The sequence below is a fragment of the Tachyglossus aculeatus genome, chromosome 7 (assembly GCF_015852505.1).
Source record: "Tachyglossus aculeatus isolate mTacAcu1 chromosome 7, mTacAcu1.pri, whole genome shotgun sequence".
Classification (NCBI taxonomy): Eukaryota; Metazoa; Chordata; class Mammalia; order Monotremata; family Tachyglossidae; genus Tachyglossus; species Tachyglossus aculeatus.
In genome coordinates this window covers 63,321,913-63,343,664 of record NC_052072.1, presented here as the reverse complement: position 1 = coordinate 63,343,664, position 21,752 = coordinate 63,321,913, and the positions used below count along the sequence as shown (strand labels likewise).

General features: G+C 56.2%; 1 pseudogene; it reads left to right on the top strand.

Annotated features, from left to right (window-relative positions):
• The window catches only part of LOC119930481, a 55,872-nt pseudogene extending 34,431 nt beyond the window's left edge, over positions 1 to 21,441 (top strand).
• Positions 21,442 to 21,752: the final 311 nt, after the last annotated feature.

The window sequence follows — 21,752 nt, the reverse complement described above, 5'->3', positions numbered from 1 at the left end:
CCCCTTCTTCTGGTCCTCTTCTTCTTCTTCTGTTTTTCCTGGCTACCCCCATCCATCTGGTCCTGGGTCCCCTCCTCCCCCTGCTCCTGGCCCTCCTCCTCCCACTGATCTTTTTCCCATCTCCTCTGTCTCATCTTTTACTCTCCTCCTTCGCCTTGGCCTGGCACTCCTCCTCCACATGGCCCTTACCCTCCTCACCCACCTGGTCTTAGCCAACCTCCACTGCCTGGTCATGGCCCTCCTACCCCTTCTGTCTCCTCCACCTGGCCCTGGCCCTCATCCTCTGTTTGGTCTTTGTTCTCGCCTTCAGCCTGGTCTTAAACCAATTTCTCTTCATGATCAGGTTCCTCCTCTGCCTGGTCCTGGCCCTCCTCCTCTTCTAGATCCTGCCCCTCCTCCTTCGTTTGGTCTTGGCCTCCTTCTTTTTCTTTTCCTGGCCCTCCAACTCCTCTTGGTACTAGTAATCCTCCTGAACCAAACACTGGCCCTTCAGCTGCGCCTTCTCCTGGCCTTCGTCCTTGGCCAGATCCTGGCTCTCCTGGGACCTCCACCCAGCACGTGCCTTCCTCCTCCACCCAGGTCGCCTTCTCCTTCTCCTAGTTTTGGCCCTCTTCCTCCTTTGTTCCACGTCATCTTCCTCTGCCTCATCCTGGCCTTCCTTCTCCCCCATACCCTATCCCTCCTCCTTCTGCTGATCCTCTTCTTCTTCTTCTACCTGGTCCTGACACACCCCCATGTTCTCTGGTCCTGGGCCTCCTCCTCCTCCACCTTCTCCTGGCTCTCCTCCTCCCAATGACATTATTCCCACGTCCTCTGTCTGATCTTCATTCCCCTCGTTCGCCTGGGCCTGGCACCCCTCCTCCACATGGTCCTGACCCTCCTCACCCACCTGGTATTGGCCATCCTCCTCTGCCTGATCCTAGCCCTCCTACCACGCCTGGCTCCTCCACCTGGCACTGGCCCTCATCCTCTGTTTGGTTTGGTTCTCGCCTTAAGCCTGGTCTCAACACTCTTCTTCCCCATGATCCAGTACCTCCTCTGCCATGATCCTGGCCCTCCTCCTCAGCTAGATCCTGCGACTGCTCCTTCTCTAGGTCTTGGCCACCTTTTCGTTCTTTTCCAGGCCCTCCAACACTTTCTGGTACTGGTAATCCTCCTCTACCAAACACTGGCTCTCCTACTCCGGCTACTCCTGGCCTTCATCCTCGGCCAATTCCTGGCTCTACTGGGACCGCCAAATGGTACTTGCCTTCCTCGTCCATCTAGGTTGCCTCCCCCTCCCCTCCTCCTCCTCCTAGTCCTGGCCGTCCTCCTTCCTTGGTCCAGGTCCTCTTCCTCTGCCTCATCCTGGCCTTCGTCCTCCTCCAGATCCTGGCCCTCCTACTTCTGCTGATCCTCTTCTTCTTCTTCTGCCTGATTCTGGCCCACCCCCATCTGCCTGGTCCTGGGCCTCCTCCTCCACCTGCTCCTGGCCCTCTTCCTTCCATTCATCATTTCCCACCACCTCTGTCTCATTTTTACTCTCCTCCTTCTCCTGTGACTGGCACTCCTCCTCCACATGGTCCTGACCCTCCTCACCACCTAGTCTTGGCCATCCTCCTCTGCCTGGTGCTGGCACTCCTACCCCATCTGGCTCTTCCACCTAGCACTGGCCCTCATCCTCTGCTTGGTCTTGGTTCTCGCCCTCAGCCTAGTTTTAACACTCTTCCTCCTCATGATCCAGTTCCTCCTCTACCTGCTCCTGGCCCTCCTCCTCAGATAGGTACTGCGCCTCCTACTTCTCTTGGTCTTGGCCCGTTTCTTGTTCTTTTCAGGGCCCTCCAACTCTTCCTGGAACTAGTAATCCTCCTGAACCAAACACTGGACCTTCAGCTCCGCCTTGTCCTGGCCTTCGTCTTCGGCCAGATCCTGGCTCTCCTGGGACCTCCACCCAGTACTTGCTTTCCTCCTCCATCTAGGTCGCCTCCTCCTCCTACTAATTTTGACCCTCCTCCTCCTTCGTTATACGTCATCTTCTTCTGCCTCATCCTGGCCTTCCTCCTCCCCCATATCCTATCCCTCCTCCTTCTGCTGATCCTCTTCTTCTTCTTCTGCCTAGTCCTGGCCCACCCCCATGTGTCTGGTCCTGGGCCTCCTCCTCCACTTGCTCCTGGCTCTCCTTCTCCGAATGATCTTTTTCCCACCTCGATTGTCTGATCGTCACTATCCTCCTTAGCATGGGCCTGGCACCCATCCTCTACATGGTCCTGCCCCTCCTCACCCACTCCCTTCTCCTCCTCACCTTCCTGGTTTTGGCCACCCTCCTCTGCCTGGACCTGACCCTCCTACCCCATCTGGCACTTCCACCGGGCACTGGCCCACATCCTCTGCTTAGGCTTGGTCCTCGCCTTCAGCCTGGTCTTAACCATCTTCCTCCTCATGATCCAGTTCTTCCCCTGCCTGGTCTTGGCCCTCCTCCTCAGCTAGATCTTGCGCCTCCTCCTTCTCTTGGTCTTGGCCTCCTTCTTGTTCTTTTCCTGGACCTCCAACTCTTTCTAGTACTAGTAATACTCCTGAACCACACACTGGCCCTTCTGCTCCGCCTTGTCCTCGCCTTCGACTTCGCCCAGATCCTGGCTCTCCCGGGACCTCCACCTAGTTCTCGCCTTCCTCCTCCTTCTAGGTCGCCTCCTCCTCCTCCTAGTTTTGGCCCTCCTCTTACTTCGTTCCGCGTCCTCTTCCTCTGCTTCATCCTGGCCTTCCTTCTTCCCTATATCCTATCCCTCCTCTTTCTGCTGATCCTCTTCTTCTTCTAGATCCTGCGCCTGCTCCTTCTCTTGGTCTTGGCCTCCTTCTCGTTCTTTTCCAAGCCTTCCAACTCTTCTTAGTACTGGAAATCCTCCTCTACCAAACACTGGCCCTCCTACTCCGGCTAGTCCTGGCCTTCGTCCTCTACCAGATCCTGGCTCCCCTGGGACCTCCAAATGGTATTTGCCTTCCTCGTCCATCTAGGATGCCTCCTCCACTTCCTAGTCTTGGCCCTCCTTCTCCGTCGGTCCAGGTCCTCTTTCTCTGCCTCATCCTGGACTTCCTTCTCCTCCAGATCCTAGCCCTCCTCGTTCTCCTAATCCTCGTCGTCTTCTTCTACCTGGTCCTGGCCGACCCCCTTCCGTCTGGTCCTGGGCCTCCTCCTCCACCTGCTCCTAGTTCTCCTCCTTCAAATGATCTTTTTGCCTCCTCCTCTGTCTGATCTTCACTCCCCTCCTTCTCCTGGGCCTGGCACTCCTCCTCCACATCGTTCTGAACGTCCTCACCACCTGGTCTTGGCCATTCTCCACTGCCTGGTCCTGACCCTCCTACCCCATCTGGCTCTTCCACCGGGCACTGGCCCTCATCCTCTGCTTGGTCTTGGTTCTCGCCTTCAGCCTGGTCTTAACCTTATTCCTCCTCATGATCCTGTTTCTCCTCTGCCTGGTCCTTTCCCACCTCCTCAGCAAGATCCTGCGCCTCCACCTTCTCTTGGTCTTGGCCTCCTTCTAATTCTTTTCCTGGCCCTCCAACTCTTCCTGGTACTGGTAATCCTCCTCCACCAAACACTGGCCCACCAGCTCCGCCTTGTCCTGGCCTTCGTCCTCGGCCAGATCCTGGATCTCCTGGGACCTGCACCAGGTACTTGCCTTCCTCGTAAATCTACCTCGCCTCCTCCTCCTCCTCCAGTTTTGGCCCTCCTCCTCCCTCGATCCAGTTCCTCTTCTTCTGCCTCATCCTGGCCTTCCTTCTCCTCCAGATCGTGGACCTCCTACTTCTGCTGATCCTCTTCTTCTTCTTCTGCCTGGTCCTTTCCCACCCTCTTCCGTCTGGTTCTGGGCCTCCTCCTCCACCTGCTCCTGGCTCTCCTCCTCCCAATGATCTTTTCCCGACCTCCTCTGTCTCATTCTAACTCTCCTTCTTCGCCTGAGCCTGGCCCTCCTTCACCACATGGTCCTGACCCTCCTCACCCACCAGGTCCTGGCCATTCTCCACTGCCTGGTCCTGGCCCATCTACCCCATCTGGCTCCTCCACCTGACCCTGGCCCCCATCCTCTGCTTTGTCTTGGCTCTCGCCTTTAGCCTGGTCTTAACCCTCTTCCTCTTCATGATCCAGTTCCTCCCCTGCCTGGTCCTGGCCCTCCTCATCTGCTAGATCCTGCGCCAACTCCTTCTCTTCGTCTTGGCCTCCTTCCTGGTCTTTTCCTGGCCCTCCAACTCTTCCTGCTACTAGTAATCCTCCTGAACCAAACACTGGCCCTTCAGCACCGCCTTGTCCTGGCCTCCGTCCTCTGCCAGATCCGGGCTCTCCTGGGAACCTCAACCTAGTACTTGCCTTCCTTCTCCATCAGGTTCGCCTCCTCCTCCTCCTAGTTTTGGCCTTCCTCCACCTTCCTTCCACGTTCTCTTCCTCTGTCTCATTGTGGCCTTCCTTCTCCCCCATATCCTGTTCCTCCTCCTTCCGCTTATCCTCTTATTTTTCTTCTGCCTGGTCCTGGCCCACCCCCATCTGTCTGGTTCTGGGCCTCCTCCTCCTCCTGCTCCTGGCTCTTCTCCTCCCAGTGATCTTTTTCTCACCTCCTCTGTCTGATGTTCACCCCCTCCTTCGCTTTGGCCTGGCACTCCTCCTCCACATGGTCCTGACCCTCCTCACCCACCTGGTCTTGGCCATCCTCCTCTTCCTGGTTTTGGCCCTCCCACCCCATCCGGTTCATCCACCGGGCACTGGCCCTCATCCTCTGCTTGGACTTGGTTCTCGCCTTCAGCCTGGTCTTAACCCTCTTCCTCTTCATGATCCAGGTCCTCCCCTGCCTGGTCCTGGCCCTGGTCCTCTGTCAGATTCTGCGCCTCCTCCTTCTCTTGGTCTTGGCCTCCTTGTTCTTTTCCCGGCCCTCCAACTCTTTCGGGTACTAATAATCTTTCTCAACCAAACACTGGCCCACGAGCTCCGCCTTGTCCTGCCCTCCGTCCTCGGCCAGATGCTTGCTCTTCTGGGACCTCCACCCAGTACTTGCCTTCCTCCTCCATCTAGGTCGCCTCCTCCTCCTCTGAGTTTTGGCCCTCCTTCTCCTTCGTTCCTCCTTCGTCCTATTCCTCTGCCTCATCCTGGCCTTCCTTCTCCCCCATATCTAATCCCGCCTCCTTCTGCTGATCCTCTTCTTCTTCTTCTGCCTGATCCTGGCCCACCCCCATCTGTCTGGTTCTGGGCCTCCTCCTCCACCTGCTCCTGGCTCTCCTCCTCCCAATGAACATTTTCCCACCTGCTCTGTCTGATCCTCACTGCCCTCCTTCGCCTGAGCCTGGCACTCCTCCTCCACATGGTCCGGACTCTCCTCACCCACCTGGTCTTGGCCATCCCCCTCTGCCTGGTCCTGGCCCTCCTACCCCATCTGGCTCCTCCACCTGGCACTGGCCCTCATCCTCTCCTTGGTCTTGGTTCTCGGCTTTAGCCTGGTCTTAACCCTCTTCTTCCTCAAGATCCAGTTCCTTCTCTGCCTGATCCTGGCCCTCTTCCTCAGCAAGATCCTGCGCCTCCTCTTTTTCTTGGTCTTGGCCTCCTTCTCTTTCTTTTCCTGGCCCTCCAACTCTTCCTGGTACTGGTAATCCACCTCCACCAAACACTGGCCCTTCAGCTCCGCCTTGTCCTGGCCTTCGTCCTCGGCCAGATTCTGAAATTCCTGGGACCTCTGCCTGGTACTTGCCTTCCTCGTCCAACTAGCTCGCCTCCTCCTCCTCCTAGTTTTGGCCCTCCTCCTCCCTCGATCCAGGTCGTCTTCGTCTGCCTCATCTTGGCTCTCCTTCTCCTCCTGATCCTGGCCCTCCTCCTTCTTCTGGTCCTCTTCTTCTTCTTCTGCCTTGTCCTGGCCCACCCCCATCCGTCTGATCCTGGGTCTCCCCCTCCACCTGCTCCTGGCCCTCCTCCTTCCATTCCTCATTTTCCCACCTCCTCTGTCTCATCTTTACTCTCCTCCTTCGCCTGGGCCTGGTACTCCTCCACCACATGGTCCTGACTCTCCTCACCCACCTGGTCTTGGCCATTCTCCACTGCTTGGTCCTGGCCCTCCTACCCCAACTGGCTCCTCCATCTGGCACTGGCCCTCATCCCAGTTCTCCTTGCCCATCGCCACCCCTCTTCCCACTCTCCCCGCCTAGGCCTCCGCCAACTCATCCCAATCCAAACCCTCCCCACCCCTCGTACCCTTCCCCCTCCCTCCCCTCCCCCGACAGCTGCTGCCAAGTGTGGCCTCTGGAACCCCTGCTCCGTTTTAAGTAAGATTCCATTCATCCTGGATCTATTCCTTTCCAGCTCTCTACTCCTCCTCGCCCTAACTGAAACATGGTTGCCAACGGACGACACGGTCTCTTCTGCTGATCTCTCCAGTGGAGGCCTCTTCTTCTCCCACGCCCCCAGACTCACCAGAAAAGGAAGAGGTGCCAGTTTCCTTCTCGTCCCCGAATGTCGTTTTCGCATTATCCCTCCTCCCCCTTCCCTTCCTTCCCTTCCTCTGAAGCCCACATTATTCGCCTCTACCACCCCCTTCAGATTCTTGTAGCCGTCATCTACCGCCCCCGCGGCACCATCTCCAACTTCTCTAACGATTTTGACCCCTTCCTCACCTTCCTTCTCTCCTTTTCCATGCCCACTCTGATCCTCGGAGTCTTCAACATCCACATGGATATCCCTGATGACTCCTCTGCCGCCCGCCCTCTATCTCTCCTCGACGTTGCCAACCTCTTGCTCCACCCCACCTCACCCACTCACCAACCTGGTCATACCCTCGACCTCATCATCTCCTACTGTTGCACTGTGTCCACCCTCACTAACTCTGAAATCCCTCTCTCTGATCATAATCTTCTCACCTGCCTCCTCACTCACACTCCTTTCCCCTGTCAATCCATATTACTCCCTCACAGAGATCGCCGCTCTCTTGACCTCATACATCTTTCTGAGCGCCTCACACCCCACCTCGCCGCCCTCTCCTCTCTACCCAGTCTTGATGATCAGATTACTGCTCTCAACTCTACCCTTTCTACTCAGCTAGACTCACTCGCTCCCCTTTCCCTTCGCCGCTCTCGTACCACTAACCCACAGCCCGGGATCACTACCACTGTCCGCCTCCTTCGCTCTTATGCTCGAGCTGCCGAACGCTGCTGGCGAAAGTCTAAACACCATGCCAACCTCGTTTACTTCACGTTTATCCTTTCCTGCCTTAACTCAGCCTTCTCCTCTGCCAGACAAAACTATTTCTCCTCCCTTATTGACACCCATGCCCATCATCCCCGCCAGCTCTTCTGTACATTCAACTCCCTTCTCAGGCACCTGGTTCCTCCCCCTCCGCCTTCCCTCACCCGCAACGATCTGGCCTCCTACTTCATTAAAAAAATTAAATCCATCAGGTCCGACCTCCCCAAAGTCACTCCCCCCATTTTTCCAACCCCCCGGCCCTCAGCACTCTCTGCTACTCTCCCATCCTTCCCAGCAGTATTCTCAGAGGAGCTCTCCTCTCTCCTCTCAAGCCTTACTCCGGCCACCTGTGTTTCTGACCCCATTCCCTCTCATCTCATGAAATCTCTCTCCATCCCTTCTCCCCTCCTTAACTTCCATCTTCAACTGCTCACTCTCCACTGGTTCCTTCCCCTCTGCCTTCAAACATTCCCATGTCTCTCCCATCCTAAAAAAAAAAACCCTCTCTTGACACCACCTCACCTTCTAGGTATCGCCCCATATCCCTCTTACCATTCCTTTCCAAACTCCTTGAACGAGTTGTCTACACGCGCTGCCTCGAATTCCTCAACACCAAATCTCTCCACGACCCCCTCCAGTCTGGCTTCCGTCCCCTACATTCCACGGAAAATGCCCTCTCAAAGGTCACCAATGACCTCCTGCTTGCCAGGTCCAATGCCTCCTACTCTATCCTAATCCTCCTCGACCTCTCAGCTGCCTTCGACACTGTGGATCACCCCCTTCTCCTCAACACGCTATCCGACCTTGGCTTCACAGACTCCGTCCTCTCCTGGTTCTCCTCTTATCTCTCCGGTCGTTTGTTCTCAGTCTCTTTTGCAGGCTCCTCCTCCCCCTCCCATCCCCTTACTGTGGGGGTTCCCCAAGGTTCAGTGCTTGGTCCCCTTCAGTTCTCGATCTACACTCACTCCCTTGGTGACCACATTCGCTCCCACGGCTTCAACTATTATCTCTACGCTGATGACACCCAGATCTACATCTCTGCCCCTGCTCTCTACCCCTCTCTCCAGGCTCGCGTCTCCTCCTAGCTTCAGGACATCTCCATCTGGATGTCTGCCTGCCATCTAAAACTCAACATGTCCAAGACTGAACTCCTTGTCTTCCCTCCCAAACCCTGCCCTCTCCCTGACTTTCCCACCTCTGTTGACGGCACTACCATCCTTCCCGTCTCACAAGCCCGCAACCTTGGTGTCATCCTCGACTCCGCTCTCTCATTCACCCCTCACATCCAAGCCGTCACCAAAACCTGCCGGTCATCTCCGCAACCTTGCCAAGATCCGCCCTTTCCTCTCCATCCAAACAGCTACCCTGCTCGTTCAAGCTCTCATCCTGTCCCGTCTGGACTACTGTATCAGCCTTCTCTCTAATCTCCCATCCTCATGTCTCTCCCCACTTCAATCCATACTTCATGCTGCTGTCCGGATTGTTTTTGTCCAGAAACGCTCTGGGCATGTTACTCCCCTCCTCAAAAATCTCCAGTGGCTACCAATCAATCTGCGCATCAGGGAGAAACTTCTCATCCTCGGCTTCAAGGCTCTCTATCACATCGCCACCTCCTACCTCACCTTCCTCCTCTCCTTCTACAGCCCAGCCCGCACCCTCCGCTCCTTTGCAGCTAATCTCTTCACCGTGCCTCGGTCTCGCCTGTCCCGCCATCGACCCCCGGCCCTCGTCATCCCCCGGGCCTGGAATGCCCTCCCTCTGCCCATCTGCCAAGCTAACTCCCTTCCTCCGTTCAAGGTCTTACTGAGAGCTCACCGCCTCAAGGAGGCCTTCCCACACTGAGCCCCTTCCTTCCTCTCCCCCTCGTCCCCCTCTCCATCCCCCCATCTTACCTCCTTCCCTTCCCCACAGCACCTGTATATATGTATATATGTTTGTACATATTTATTTATTTATTTTACTTGTACATATCTATTCTATTTATTTTATTTTGTTAGTATGTTTGGTTTTGTTCTCTGTCTCCCCATTTTAGACTGTGATCCCACTGTTGGGTAGGGACTGTCTCTATATGTTGCCAACCTGTACTTCCCAAGGGTAAGCACAGTACTTTCCCAAGGGTAAGTACAGTGCTCTGCACGCAGTAAGCGCTCAATAAATACAATTGAGTGATTGATTGATTGATTGATCCTCTGCTTGGTCTTTGTTCTCGCCTTCAGCCTGGTCTTAACCCTTTTCCTGTTCATGATCCAGTTCCTCCTCTGCCTGGTACTGGCCCTCCTCCTCTGCTAGATCCAGCGCCTTGGCTTTCTCTTGGTCTCGGCCTCCTTCTTGTTCTTGTCCTGGACTTCCAACTCTTCCTGGTACTAGTAATACTCCTGAACCAAACACTGGCCCTTCAGCTCCGCCTTGTCCTCGCCTTCGTCCTCGCCCAGATCCTGACTCTCCTGGGAACTCCACCTAGTTCTCGCCTTCCTCCTCCATCTAATTCGCCTCCTCCACCTCCTAGGTTTGGCCCTCCTCCTACTTCGTTCCTCGTCCTCTTCCTCTGCCTCATCCTGGCCTTCCTTCTCCCCTATATCCTATCCCTCCTCCTTCTGCTGATCCTCTTCCTCTTCTTCTGCCTGGTCCTGGCCCACCCCCATCTGTCTGGTCCTGGGCCTCCTCCTCCAACTGCTCCTGGGTCTCCTCCTCCCAATGATCTATTTCCCACCTCCTCTGTCTGATCCTCACTCCCCTTCTTCATCTGGGACTGGGACTGCTCCTCCACATGGTCCTGTCTCTCCCCACGCACCTGGTCTTGGCCATCCTCATCTTCCTGGTCCTGGCCCTCCTATCCCATCTGGTTCATCCACCGGGCACTGGCCCTCATCCTCTGCTTGGTCGTGGTTCTTGCCTTTAACCCGGTCTTAACCCACTTCCTCCTCAGTATTAAGTTCCTTCTCTGTCATGATCCTGTCCCTCCTCCTCAGTTAGATCCTGCGCCTACTTCTTCTCTTGGTCTTGGTCTCCTTCTCGTACTTTTCCAGGCCTTCCAACTTTTCGTGGTACTGGTAATCCTCCTCTACCAAACACTGGCCCTCCTTCTCCGGCTACTCCTGGCCTTCGTCCTCTGCCAGATCCTGGCTCTCCTGGGACCTCCAAATGGTCCTTGCCTTCCTCGTCCATCTGGGTCGCCTCCTCCACTTCTTAGTCTTGGCCCTTCTCCTCCCTCGGTCCTGGTCCTCTTCCTCTGCCTTATCCTGGCCTTCCTCCTCCTCCAGATCCTAGCCCTACTTCTTCTGCTGATCCTCGTCCTCTTCTTCTACCTGGTCCTGGCCCACCCCCTTCCGTCTTGTCCTGGGCCTCCTCCTCCACTTGTTCCTAGCTCTCCTCCTCCCAATGATCTTTTTCCCACCTCCTCTGTCTGACCTTCACTCCCCTCCCTCGCTTGGGCCTGGCACTCCTTCTCCACATGGTCCTGACCCTCCTCGCCAACCTGGTCTTGGCCATCCTCCTCTGCCTGGTCCTGGCCCTCCTACCCCATCTGGCTCCTCCACCTGGCACTTGCCCTCATCCTCTGCTTTTTCTTGGTTCTTGCCTTCAGCCTGTTCTTAACCCTCTTCCTCCTCATGATGCAGTTCCTCCTCTGCCTGGTCAGGGCCTTCCTCCTCAGCTAGATCCTGCACCTCCTCTTTCTCTTGGTCTTCGCTTACTTCTCGTTCTTTTCCCGGCCTTCCAGCTCTTCCTGGTACTGGTAATCCTCCTCCACCAAACACTGGCCCTCCTTCTACGGCTAGTCCTGGCCTTTGTCCTCGTCCAAATCCTGGCTCTCCTGGGACCTCCACCTGGTACTTGCCTTAATCGTAAATCTAGGCCGCCTCCCCTTCCTCCTAGTCTTTGCCCTGCTCCTCCCTCGATCCAGTTCCTCTTCCTCTACTTCATTCTGGCCTTCCTCCTCCTCCAGATCCTGGCCCTCCTCCTTCTTCTGGTCCTTTTCTTCTTATTCTGCCTTGTCCTGGCCGACTCCCATCCGTCTGGTCCTGGGTCTCCTCCTCCACCTGCTCCTGCCCCCCCCCCCCAACTGATCATTTTCCCACCTCCTCTGTCTCATCTTTACTCTCCTCCTTCGCCTGGGCCTGGCACACATCCTACACATGGTCCTGACCCTTCTCACTCACCTTGTCTTGGCCATCCTCCACTGCCTAGTCCTGGCCCTCCTACCCCATCTGGCTTTTCCACAGGGCACTGGGCCTCATCCTCTGCTTGGTCTTAGTTCTCGCCTTCTGCATGGTCTTAACTTTCTTCCTCCTCATGATCCTTTTCTTCCTCTGCCTGGTCCTTTCCCACCTCCTAAGAAAGATCCTGTGCCTCCTCCTTCTCTTGGCCTCCTTCTAATTCTTTTCCTGGCCCTCCAACTCTTCCTGGTACTGGTAACACTTCTCCACCAAACACTGGCCCACCAGCTCCGCCTTGTCCTGGCCTTCGTCCTCGGCCAGATCCTGGATCTCCTGGGACCTCCACCTGGTACTTGCCTTCCTCGTAAATCTACCTCGCTTCCTCCTCCTCCTGGTTTTGGCCCTCCTCCTCCCTCGATCCAGTTCCCCTTCGTCTGCCTCATCCTGGCCTTCTTTCCCCTCCAGATCTGGACCTCCTACTTCTGCTGATCCTCTTCTTCTTCTTCTGCCTGGTCCTGGCTCACCCTTTTCCGTCTGGTCCTGGGCCTCCTCCTCCACCTGCTCCTGGCTCTCCCCCTCCCATTGATCTTTTCCCGACCTCCTCTGTCTCATCCTTACTCTCCTTCATCGCCTGGGCCTACCCCTCTTCCACCATATGGTCCTGACCCTCCTCACACCCCTGGTCTTGGCCATTCTCCACTGCCTGGCCCTGGCCCTCCTACCCCATCTCTCTCCTCCACCTGACCCTGGCCCTGATCCTCTGCTTGGTCTTGGTTCTTGCCTTCAGCCTAGTCTTTACACTCTTCCTCCTCATGATCCAGTTCCTCCTCTGCCTGGTCCTGGCCCTCCTCTTCTGCTGGATCCTGCGCCTCCTCTTTCTCTTGGTCTTGGCCGTCCTTCTTTTTCTCTTTCGCATCTTCTCTTTCTCTTCCTTCCCATCTCTGTTGACGGCACTACCATCCTTCCCGTCTCACAAGCCCGCAACCTTGGTGTCATCCTCGACTCTGCTCTCTCATTCACCCCTCACATCCAAGCCGTCACCAAAACCTGCCGGTCTCAGCTCCGCAACATTGCCAAGATCCGCCCTTTCCTCTCCATCCAAACCGCTACCCTGCTAATTCAAGCTCTCATCCTATCCCGTCTGGACTACTGCACTAGCCTTCTCTCTGATCTCCCATCCTCGTGTCTCTCTCCACTTCAATCCATACTTCATGCTGCTGCCCGGATTATCTTTGTCCAGAAACGCTCTGGACATATTACTCCCCTCCTCAAAAACCTCCAATGGCTACCGATCAATCTGTGCATCAGGCAGAAACTCCTCACCCTGGGCTTCAAGGCTCTCCATCACCTCGCCCCCTCCTACCTCACCTCCCTTCTCTCCTTCTACTGCCCAGCCCGCACCCTCCGCTCCTCCACCACTAATCTCCTCACTGTACCTCGCTCTCGCCTGTCCCGCCATCGACCCCCGGCCCACGTCATCCCCCGGGCCTGGAATGCCCTCCCTCTGCCCATCCGCCAAGCTAGCTCTCTTCCTCCCTTCAAGGCCCTGCTGAGAGCTCACCTCCTCCAGGAGGCCTTCCCAGACTGAGCCCCTTCTTTCCTCTCTCCCTCGTCCCCCTCTCCATCCCCCCATCTTACCTCCTTCCCTTCCCCACAGCACCTGTATATATGTATATATGGTTGTACATATTTATTACTCTATTTATTTATTTATTTATTTACTTATTTTACTTGTACATTTCTATCCTACTTATTTTATTTTGTTGGTATGTTTGGTTCTGTTCTCTGTCTCCCCCTTTTAGACTGTGAGCCCACTGTTGGGCAGGGACTGTCTCTATGTGATGCCAATTTGTACTTCCCAAGCGCTTAGTACAGTGCTCTGCACATAGTAAGCGCTCAATAAATACGATTGATTGATTGATTGATTGGCCCTCAACTCTTCCTGGTACTGGTAATCGTCCTCCACCAAACACTGGCCCTCCTTTTCCGGCTGGTCCTGACTTTTGTCCTCGGCCAGATCCTGGCTCACCTTTGACCTCCACCTGGCTCTTGCCCTCCTCGTCCATCGAGGCTGCCTCCTCTTCCTCCGAGTCTTTGCCCTCCTCCTCCCTCGGCCCAGGTCCTCTTCCTCTGCGTCATCCTGACCTTCGTTCTAATCCGGATCCTGACCCTCCTCCTTCTTATGGTCCTCTTCTTCTTCTTCTGCCTTGTACTTGCCCAGCCTCATCCGTCTGGTCCTGGGCCTCCTCCTTCATCTGTTCCAGGCCCTCCTCTTCCCATTGAACTTTTCCCCACCTCCTCTGTCTCATATTTACTCTCCTCCATCGCCTGGGCCTGGCACTCCTCCTCCACATGGTCCTGACCCTCCTTACCCACCTGGACTTGGCCATCCTCCACTGCCTGGTCCTGGCCCTCCTACCATATCTGGCTCCTCCACCTGGCACTGGCCCTCATCCTCTGCTTGGTCTTGGTTCTCGCCTTCAGCCGGGTCTTAGCCCTCTTCCTCTTCATGATACAGTTCCGCCTCCGCCTGGTCCTGGTCCTCCTCCTCTGCTAGATCCTACGCCTCCTCCTTCTCTTTGTCTTCACCTCCTTCTTGTTCTTTTCCTGGCCCTCCAACTCTTACTGGTACTAGTAATCCTCCTGAACCAAACACTGGCCCTTGAGCTCCGCCTTATCCTGGCCTCCGTCCTCGGCCAGATCCTGGTTCTCCTGGGACCTCCAACTACTACTTGCCTTCCTTCTCCATCTAGGTCGCCTCCTCCTCCTCCTAGTTTTGGCTCTCCTCCTCCTTCGTTACACGTCATCTTCCTCTGCCTCATCCTGGCCTTCCTTTTCCCCATATCCTATCACTCCTCCTTCTGCTGATCCTCTTCTTCTTCTTCTGCCTGGTCCTGGTCCACCCCCATCTGTCTGGTCCTGGGCCTCCTCCTCCACCTGCTCCTGGATCTCCTTCTCCGAATAATCTTTTTCCCACCTCCTCTGTCTGATCGTCACTCCCCTCCTTCGACTGGGCCTGGCACTCTTCCTCCAAATGGTCCTACCCCTCCTCACCCACCCCCTGCCCTTCCTCACACTCCTGGCCTTGGCCATCTTCCTCTGCCTGGTCCTGGCCCTCCTACCCCATCTGGCACTTCCGCTGGGCATTGGCCCTCATCCTCTGCTTGGTCTTGGTTCTCGCCTTCAGCCTGCTCTTAACCTTCTTCCTCCTCGTTATCCAGTTCCTCCTCTGCCTGGTCCTGGGCCTCCTCCTCAGCTAGATACTGCGCCTCCTCCTTTTCTTGGTCGTGGCCACCTTCTTGTTCTTTTCCTAGCCTTCAACTCTTCCTAGTAATAGTAATCCTCCTCCACCAAAAACCGGCCCTCCAGTTCCGCCTTGTCCTGGCCTTCGTCCTCGGCCAGATACTGGCTCTCCTGGGACCTCCACCAGGTACTTGCCTTCCACGTCCACCTAGGCCGCCTCCTCTTCCTCCTAGTCCTTGCCCTCCTCCTTCCTTGATGAATGTCCCCTTCCGCTGCATCATCCTGGCCTTCCTCCTCCTCCAGATACTGGCCCTCCTCCTTCTTCTGGTCCTCTTCTTCTTCTTCTGCCTTGTCCTGGCCCGCCCCCATCCGTCTGGTCCTGGGTCACCTCCTCCACCTGCAACTGGCCCTCCTCCTTGAATTCATGATTTTCCCACCTCCTCTGTCTCATCTTTACTCTCCTCTTTCGCCTGGGCCTGTCACACCTCCTCCACAGGGTCCTGACCCTCCTCGCCCACCTTGTCTTGGCCATCCTCCACTGCCTAGTCCTGGCCATCCTACCCCATCGGGCTCCTCCACCTGGCACTGGCCCTCATCCTCTGCTTGGTCTTGGTTCTCGCTTTCAGTCTGGTCTTATCATGCTTCCTCCTCATGATCCAGTTCCTCCTCTGCTAGGTCCTGGCCCTCCTCCTCGGCTAGATCCTGTGCCTCCTCCTTCTCTTGGTCTTGGCCTCCTTCTCGTTCTTTTCCTGTCCCTCCAACTCTTCCTGGTACTGGTACTCCTTCCCCACCAAACACTGGCCTTCCAGCTGCGCCTTGTCCTGGCCTTCGTCCTCGGCCTTATCCCGGATCTCGTGGGAGCTCCACCTGGTACTTGCCCTCCTCGTCCATCTAGGCCGCCTCCTCTTCCTTCTAGTCTTTGCCTTCCTCCTCCCTCGATCCAGGTCCTCTTCCTCTGCGTCATCCTGGTTTACTTTCTCCTCCAGATCCTGGCCTTCCACCTTCTTCTGGTCCTCTTCTTCTTCTTCTGTCTTGTCCTAGCCCACCCCCATCCCTCTGGTCCTGGGTCCCCTCCTCCACCTGTTCCTGGCCCTTCTCCTCCCTTTGATCTTTTTCCCACCTCCTCTGTCTCATCCTTACGCTCCTCCTTCGCCTGGGCCTGGCACCCCTCCTCATCATGGTCCTGACCTTCGTCATCCGCCTGCTCTTGGCCATCCTCCACTGCCTGGTCCTGGCCCTCCTACCCCATCTGGCTCCTCTACCTGGCACTGGCCCTCATCCTCTGCTTGGTCTTGGCTCTCGCATTCAGCCTGGTCTTAAACCAATTCCTCTTCATGATCCAGTTCCTCCTATGCCTGGTTCTGACCCTGCTCCTCTGCTAGATCCTGCGCCTCCTCTTTCTCTTGGGCTTGGCCCCCTTCTTGTTCTTTTCCTGGCCCTCCAACTCTTCCTGGTACTAGTAATACTCCTGAAATAACACTGGCCCTTCAACTCCGCCTTGTCCTGGCCTTCGTCCTCGGCCAGAACCTGGCTCTCCTGGGACCTCCACCCAGTAATTGCCTTCCTCCTCCATCTAGGTCGCCTTCTCCTCCTCCTAGTTTTGGTCCTTCTCCTCCTTCGTTCCATGTCATCTTCCTCTGCCTCATCGAAGCCTTCGTTCTCCCCCATAGCCTAACCCTCCTCCTTGTGCTGATCCTCTTCTTCTTCTTTTGCCTGGTCCTGCCCCACCGTCATCTGTCTGGTTCTGGGCCTCCTCCACCACCTGCTCCTCGCTCTCCTCCTCCGAATGATCTTTTTCCCATCTCCTCTGTCTCATCTTTACTCCCCTTCTTTGCCTGGGCCTGGCCCTCCTCCACCATATGGTCCTGATCCTCCTCATCCACCTGGTCTTGGCCATTCTCCACTCCCTGGTCCTGGCCCTCCTACCCCATCTGGCTCTTCCACCTTACCCTGGCCCTCATCCTCTGGTTGGTCTTGGTTCTTGCCTTTAGCCTGGTCTTCACCCTCTTCCTCCTCATGAACCAGTTCCTCCTCTGCCTGGTCCTGGCCCTCCTTCTCTGCTAGATCTTGCGGCTCCTCGTTCTCTTGGACTTGGCCGTCCTTCTCTTTCTTTTCCTGGCCCTCCAACTCTTTCTGTTAGTTGTAATCCTCCTCCACCAAACACTGGTCCTCCTTCTCCGGCTACTCCTGGCCTTTGTCTTCGGCCAAATCCTGGCTCATCTTTCGTTGCTCCCCGGGGTTTCGGGGGCAACTCTCGGGTTCTTACCCTTTCCGGGTCTTCGGAAGTCTCCGGACGCAGGCCGCGCGTTCACACCAGGAAGAGTCAGCCAGAGGTCCAAAGCTTGGTTGCCATTTATTTGCTATCAGCGATTACATGGTTAATAAAGAAAGAGAGAACGAGAGAGAGAGAGAAAGGGAGGGAGAAAGAGCACCTGTGTGTGTGTGTGCGCGTGCGCGTGCACCCCCCTTGTCTTGTTCGTCTCTTATACCCCTCGTTGCCCGGGGGCAGGATTTTCTCAGGCCATGTAGCACACTCACTCGCCACCCTCCAGCCACTAGCCTAGCAACAGCTCTGTCCATCACGAAGCGTTTGCTCTGGCTTGCCCCCAGCCACCCGTTGCCAACCATTGCTGGCTGCGGATATGGCCTTGAGGTTGCCTCCGAGCTTTGCAGGTGCAAGCTTGTTTTTCTTGCCCTGGTCCCTTTATCTCCTGTTGTTGAGTCTGTTTGGCTTTGAGCCGTTGGGTACAGTTTGTGTGCACATACTCCCTGTCTTTCCCACGCTCCCCACGATCTTTGACCTCCACCTGGTACTTGCCTTCCTCGTCCATCTAGGCCACCTCCTCTTCCTCCTAGTCTTTGCCCTCCTCCTCCCTCCCTCCAGATCCTCTTCCTCTGCGTCATCCTGGCTTTCTTTCTCCTCCGGATCCTGGCCCTCCTCCTTCTTCTGGACCTCTCTTCTATTTCTGTCTTGGCCTGGCCCACCTCCATCCGTTTGGTCCTCGGTCTCCTCCTCTACCTGCTCCTGGCCCTCCTACTCTCGTTGATCTTTCTCCCACCTCCTCTGTCTTATTTTTACTCTCCTCCTTCGCCTGGACCTGGCACTCCTCCTCCACACGGTTCTGACCCTTCTCACCCACCTGGTCTTGGCCATCGTCCACTGCCTGGTCCTGGTCCTCCTATCCCATCTGGCTACTCCACCTGGCACTGGCCCTCATCCTCTGCTTGGTCCTGGTTCTCGCCCTCAGCCTGGTCCTAACCCAATTCCTCTTCATGATCCAGTTCCTCCTCTGCCTGATCCTGGCCCTCCTTCTCGGCTAGATCCTGCGCCTCCTACTACTCTTGGTCTTGGCCTCCTTCTTGTTCTTTTCGTGGCCCTCCAACTCTTCCTGGTACTAGTAATTCTTCTGAGCCAAACACTGGCCCTTCAGCTCCTCTGTCTCCTGGCCTTGGTCCTCGGCCAGATCATGACTCTCCTGGGACCTCCACCCAGTACTTGCCTTCCTCCTCCTTCTAGGCCGCCTCCTTCTCTTCCTAGTTTTGGCCCTCCTCCTCTGCTAAATCCTGCGCCTCCTCTTTCTCTTGCTCTTAGCCGTCCTTCTCTTTCTTTTCCTGGCCCTACAACTCTTCCAGGTCCTGGTAATCCTCCTCCACCAGACACTGGTCCTCATTCTCCGGCTTGTCCTGGCCTTTGCCCTCGGCCGGATCCTGGCTCACCTTTGACCTCCACCTGGTATTTGCCTTCCTCGTCTATCTAGGCCGCCTCCTCTAACTCCTAGTCTTTGCGCTCCTCCTCACTTAATCCAGGTACTCTTCCTCTCCGTCATCCGGGCTTACTTTCTCCACCAGATCCTGGCCCTCCTCCTTGTTCTGGTCCTCTTCTTTTTTTTCTGTCTTGTCCTGGCCCACCCCCATCCGTCTGGTCCCGGGCCTCCTCCTTCACCTGCACATGGCCCTCCTCCTCCCATTGATCTTTTTCCCACCTCCTCTGTCTCATATTTACTCTCCTCCTTCGCCTGTGCCTGGCACTCCTCCTCCACATGGACCTGACCCTCCTCGCCCACCTGGTCTTGGCTATCTTCCATTACCTGGTCCTGGCCCTCCTACCCCATCTGGCTCCTCCACCTGGCACTGGCCCACATCCGATGCTTGGTGTTGGTTCTCACCTTCAGCCTGGTCTTAGCCTTCTTCCTCTTCATGATCCAGTTCCTCCTCTACTTGGTCTTGGCCCTCCTCCTCTGCTAGATCCTGTGCCTCCTCCTTCTCTTGGTCATGACCGTCCTTCCCTTTTTCTTCTAGGCCCTCCAACTCTTCCTGGTACTGGTAATACTCATCCACCAAACACTGGCCCTCATTCTCCGGCTAGCCCTGGATGAGACACAGGAGGGGGGAAAATGATGAATTGAAGGAGTAGGGAGGAAGAAGAGACTCAAGACCAGACGGATGTGGGTGAGCCAGGGCAAGCAGAAGAAGAAGAAGAGGACCAGGTGAAGGAGGAGGGATAGGATATGGAGGAGGAGGAAGGCCAGGATGATGCAGAGGAAGAGGACAGAGATCGAGGGAGGAGTAGGGCCAAGACGAGGAAGATGAGGAGGCGGCCCAGATGGGCGAGGAAGGCAAGTACCAGGTGGAGGTCAAAGATGAGCCAGGATGTTGCCGAGGACGAAAGCCAGGAAAAGGCGGTGCTGGAGGGCCAGTGTTTGGTGGAGGAGGATTACCAGTACCAGGAAGAGTTGGAAGGCCAGGAAAAAAACGAGAAGGAGGCCAAGACCAAAAGGAGGAGGCGGCGCAGGATCAACCTGAGGAGGAGGGCCAGGACCAGGCAGAGAATGAACTGGATCATGAGAAGGAAGAAGGTTAAGACCAGGCTGAAGGCGAGAACCAAGACTAAGCAGAGGATGAGGGCCAGTGCCCAGTGGAAGAGCCAGAAGGGGTAGGAGAGCCAGGACCAGGCAGTGGAGAATGGCCAAGACCAGGTGGGTGAGGACGTTCAGAACGATGTGGAGGAGGGGTGCCAGGCCCAGTCGAAGGAAGGGAGTGACGATCAGACAGAGGAGGAGGTAAAGATCATTTGGAGGAGGAGAGCTAAGAGCATGTGGAGGCGGAGACCCAGGTCCAGACGGAAGGGGGTGGGCCAGGACCAGGAAGAAGAAGAAGAGGATCAGCAGAAGGAGGATGGCCAGGATCTGGAGGAGAGGGAAGGCCAGGATGACGCAGAGCAAGACCTGGACCGAGGCAGGAGGAGGGCCAAGGCTAGAGGAGGAGGAGGCGATCCAGATGGACGAGGTAGGCAAGTACCAGTTGGAGGTCCCAGGAGAGCCAGGATCTGGCCGAGGACGAACGCCAGGAGTTACCGGAGTAGGAAAGCCAGTGTTTGGTTGAGGAGGATTACCAGTACCAGGAAGAGTTGGAGGGCCTGGTAAAGAACGAGAAGGAGGTCAAGACCAAGAGAAGGAGGAGGCGCAGGATCTAGCTGTGGAAGAGGGCCAGGACCAGGCAGAGGAGGAAATGGATCATGAGGAGGAAGAGGGTTAAGACCAGGCTAAAGGCGAGAACCAATACCAAGAAGATGATGAGGTCCAGTTCCAGGTGGAGGATCCAGATGGGGTAGAAGGGCCAGGACCAGGCAGAGGAGGATGGCCAAGACCAGCTGGATGAGGAGGGTCAGGACCATGTGGAAGAGGAGTCAGGCCAAGGCGAAGGAGGGGGTGAAATTCAGACAGAGCAGGTGGGAAAACGATCACGGGAGGAGGAGATCCAGGAGCACGTGGATGAGGAGACCTAGGACCAGATGTTTGGGAGTAGGTCAGGACAAGGCTGAAGAAGAAGAGGACAAGAAGAAGGAGGAGGGCCAGGATCTGTAGGAGGAAGAAGACCAGGATGAGACAGAGGAAGAGGACCTGGATCGAGGGTGGAGGAAGGCAAAGACTAGGAGGAAGAGGAGGTGGTCTAGATGGACGAGGAAGGTATGTACCAGGTGGAGGTCAAAGGTGAGTCAGGATCTGGCCGATGACGAAGGCCAGGACTAGCCGGAGAAGGAGGGCCAGTGTTTGGTGGAGGAGGATTACCAGTACCCGGAAGAGTTGAAGGGCCAGGAAGAGAACGAGAAGGACGGCCAGGACCAAGGGAAAGAGGAGGTGAAGGATCAAGCAGAGGAGGATGGCCAGGACAATGTCGAGGAGGAACTGGATCATGAGGAGGAAGAGGGTAAATACCAGGCTGAAGGCAAGAACCAAGGCCAAGCAGAGGATGAGGGCTAGGGTCAGGTGGAGGAGCGAGATGGGGTAGGAGGGCCATGACCAGGCAGTGGATAATGGCCAAGACCAGGTGAGTGAGGAGGGTCAGGCCTATGTGGTGGAGGAGGGCGAGGCCCAGGCGAAGGATAGTAAAGATGAGACAGAGGAGGGGGGAAAAATCATTGGGAGGAGGAGAGCCAGGAGCAGGTGGAAGAGGAGGCCCAGGAGCAGGTGGAAGGGGAGGCCCAGGACCAGACTGAAGAGGGTGGGCTCGGACCAGGCAGAAGATGAAGAAGAGGATTTGCAGAAGTAGGAGGTCCACGATCTTGCGGAGAAGGAAGGGCAGGATGAAGAAGACGAAGAGGACCTGGATCGAGGGAGAAGGAGGGACAAAACTAGGAGGAGGAGGATGCGAGCTAGATTTACGAAGAAGGCAAGTACCAGGTGGAGGTCCCAGGAGATCCAGGATCTGGCCGAGGACGAAGGCCAGGACAAGGCAGAGCTGAAGGGCCAGTTTTTGGTGGAGGAAAATTACCAGTACCTGGAAGAGGTGGAAGGGCAGGAACAAAACGAGAAGGAGACCAGGATCAAGAGGAGGAAGCGGCGCAGGATCTAACTGAGGAAGAGGGCCAGGACTAGGCAGAGGACGAACTGGATCATGAAGAGGCAGAGGGTTAAGACTAGGCGGAAGGCGGGAACTAAGACCATGATGGGCAGTGCCAGGTGGAGGAGCCAAATGCCGTACGAGGGCCAGGAACAGGCAGTGAAGGATGGCCAAGACCAGGTGGGTGAGGAGGGTCAGGACCAGGTCGAGGAAGGGTGCCAGGCCCAGGCGGAGGAGGGGAGTAAAGATGAGACAGAGGAGGTGGGAAGATGATGAATGGAAGGAGGAGGGCCTGGATCAGGTGGAGGAGGATGCCCAGGGCC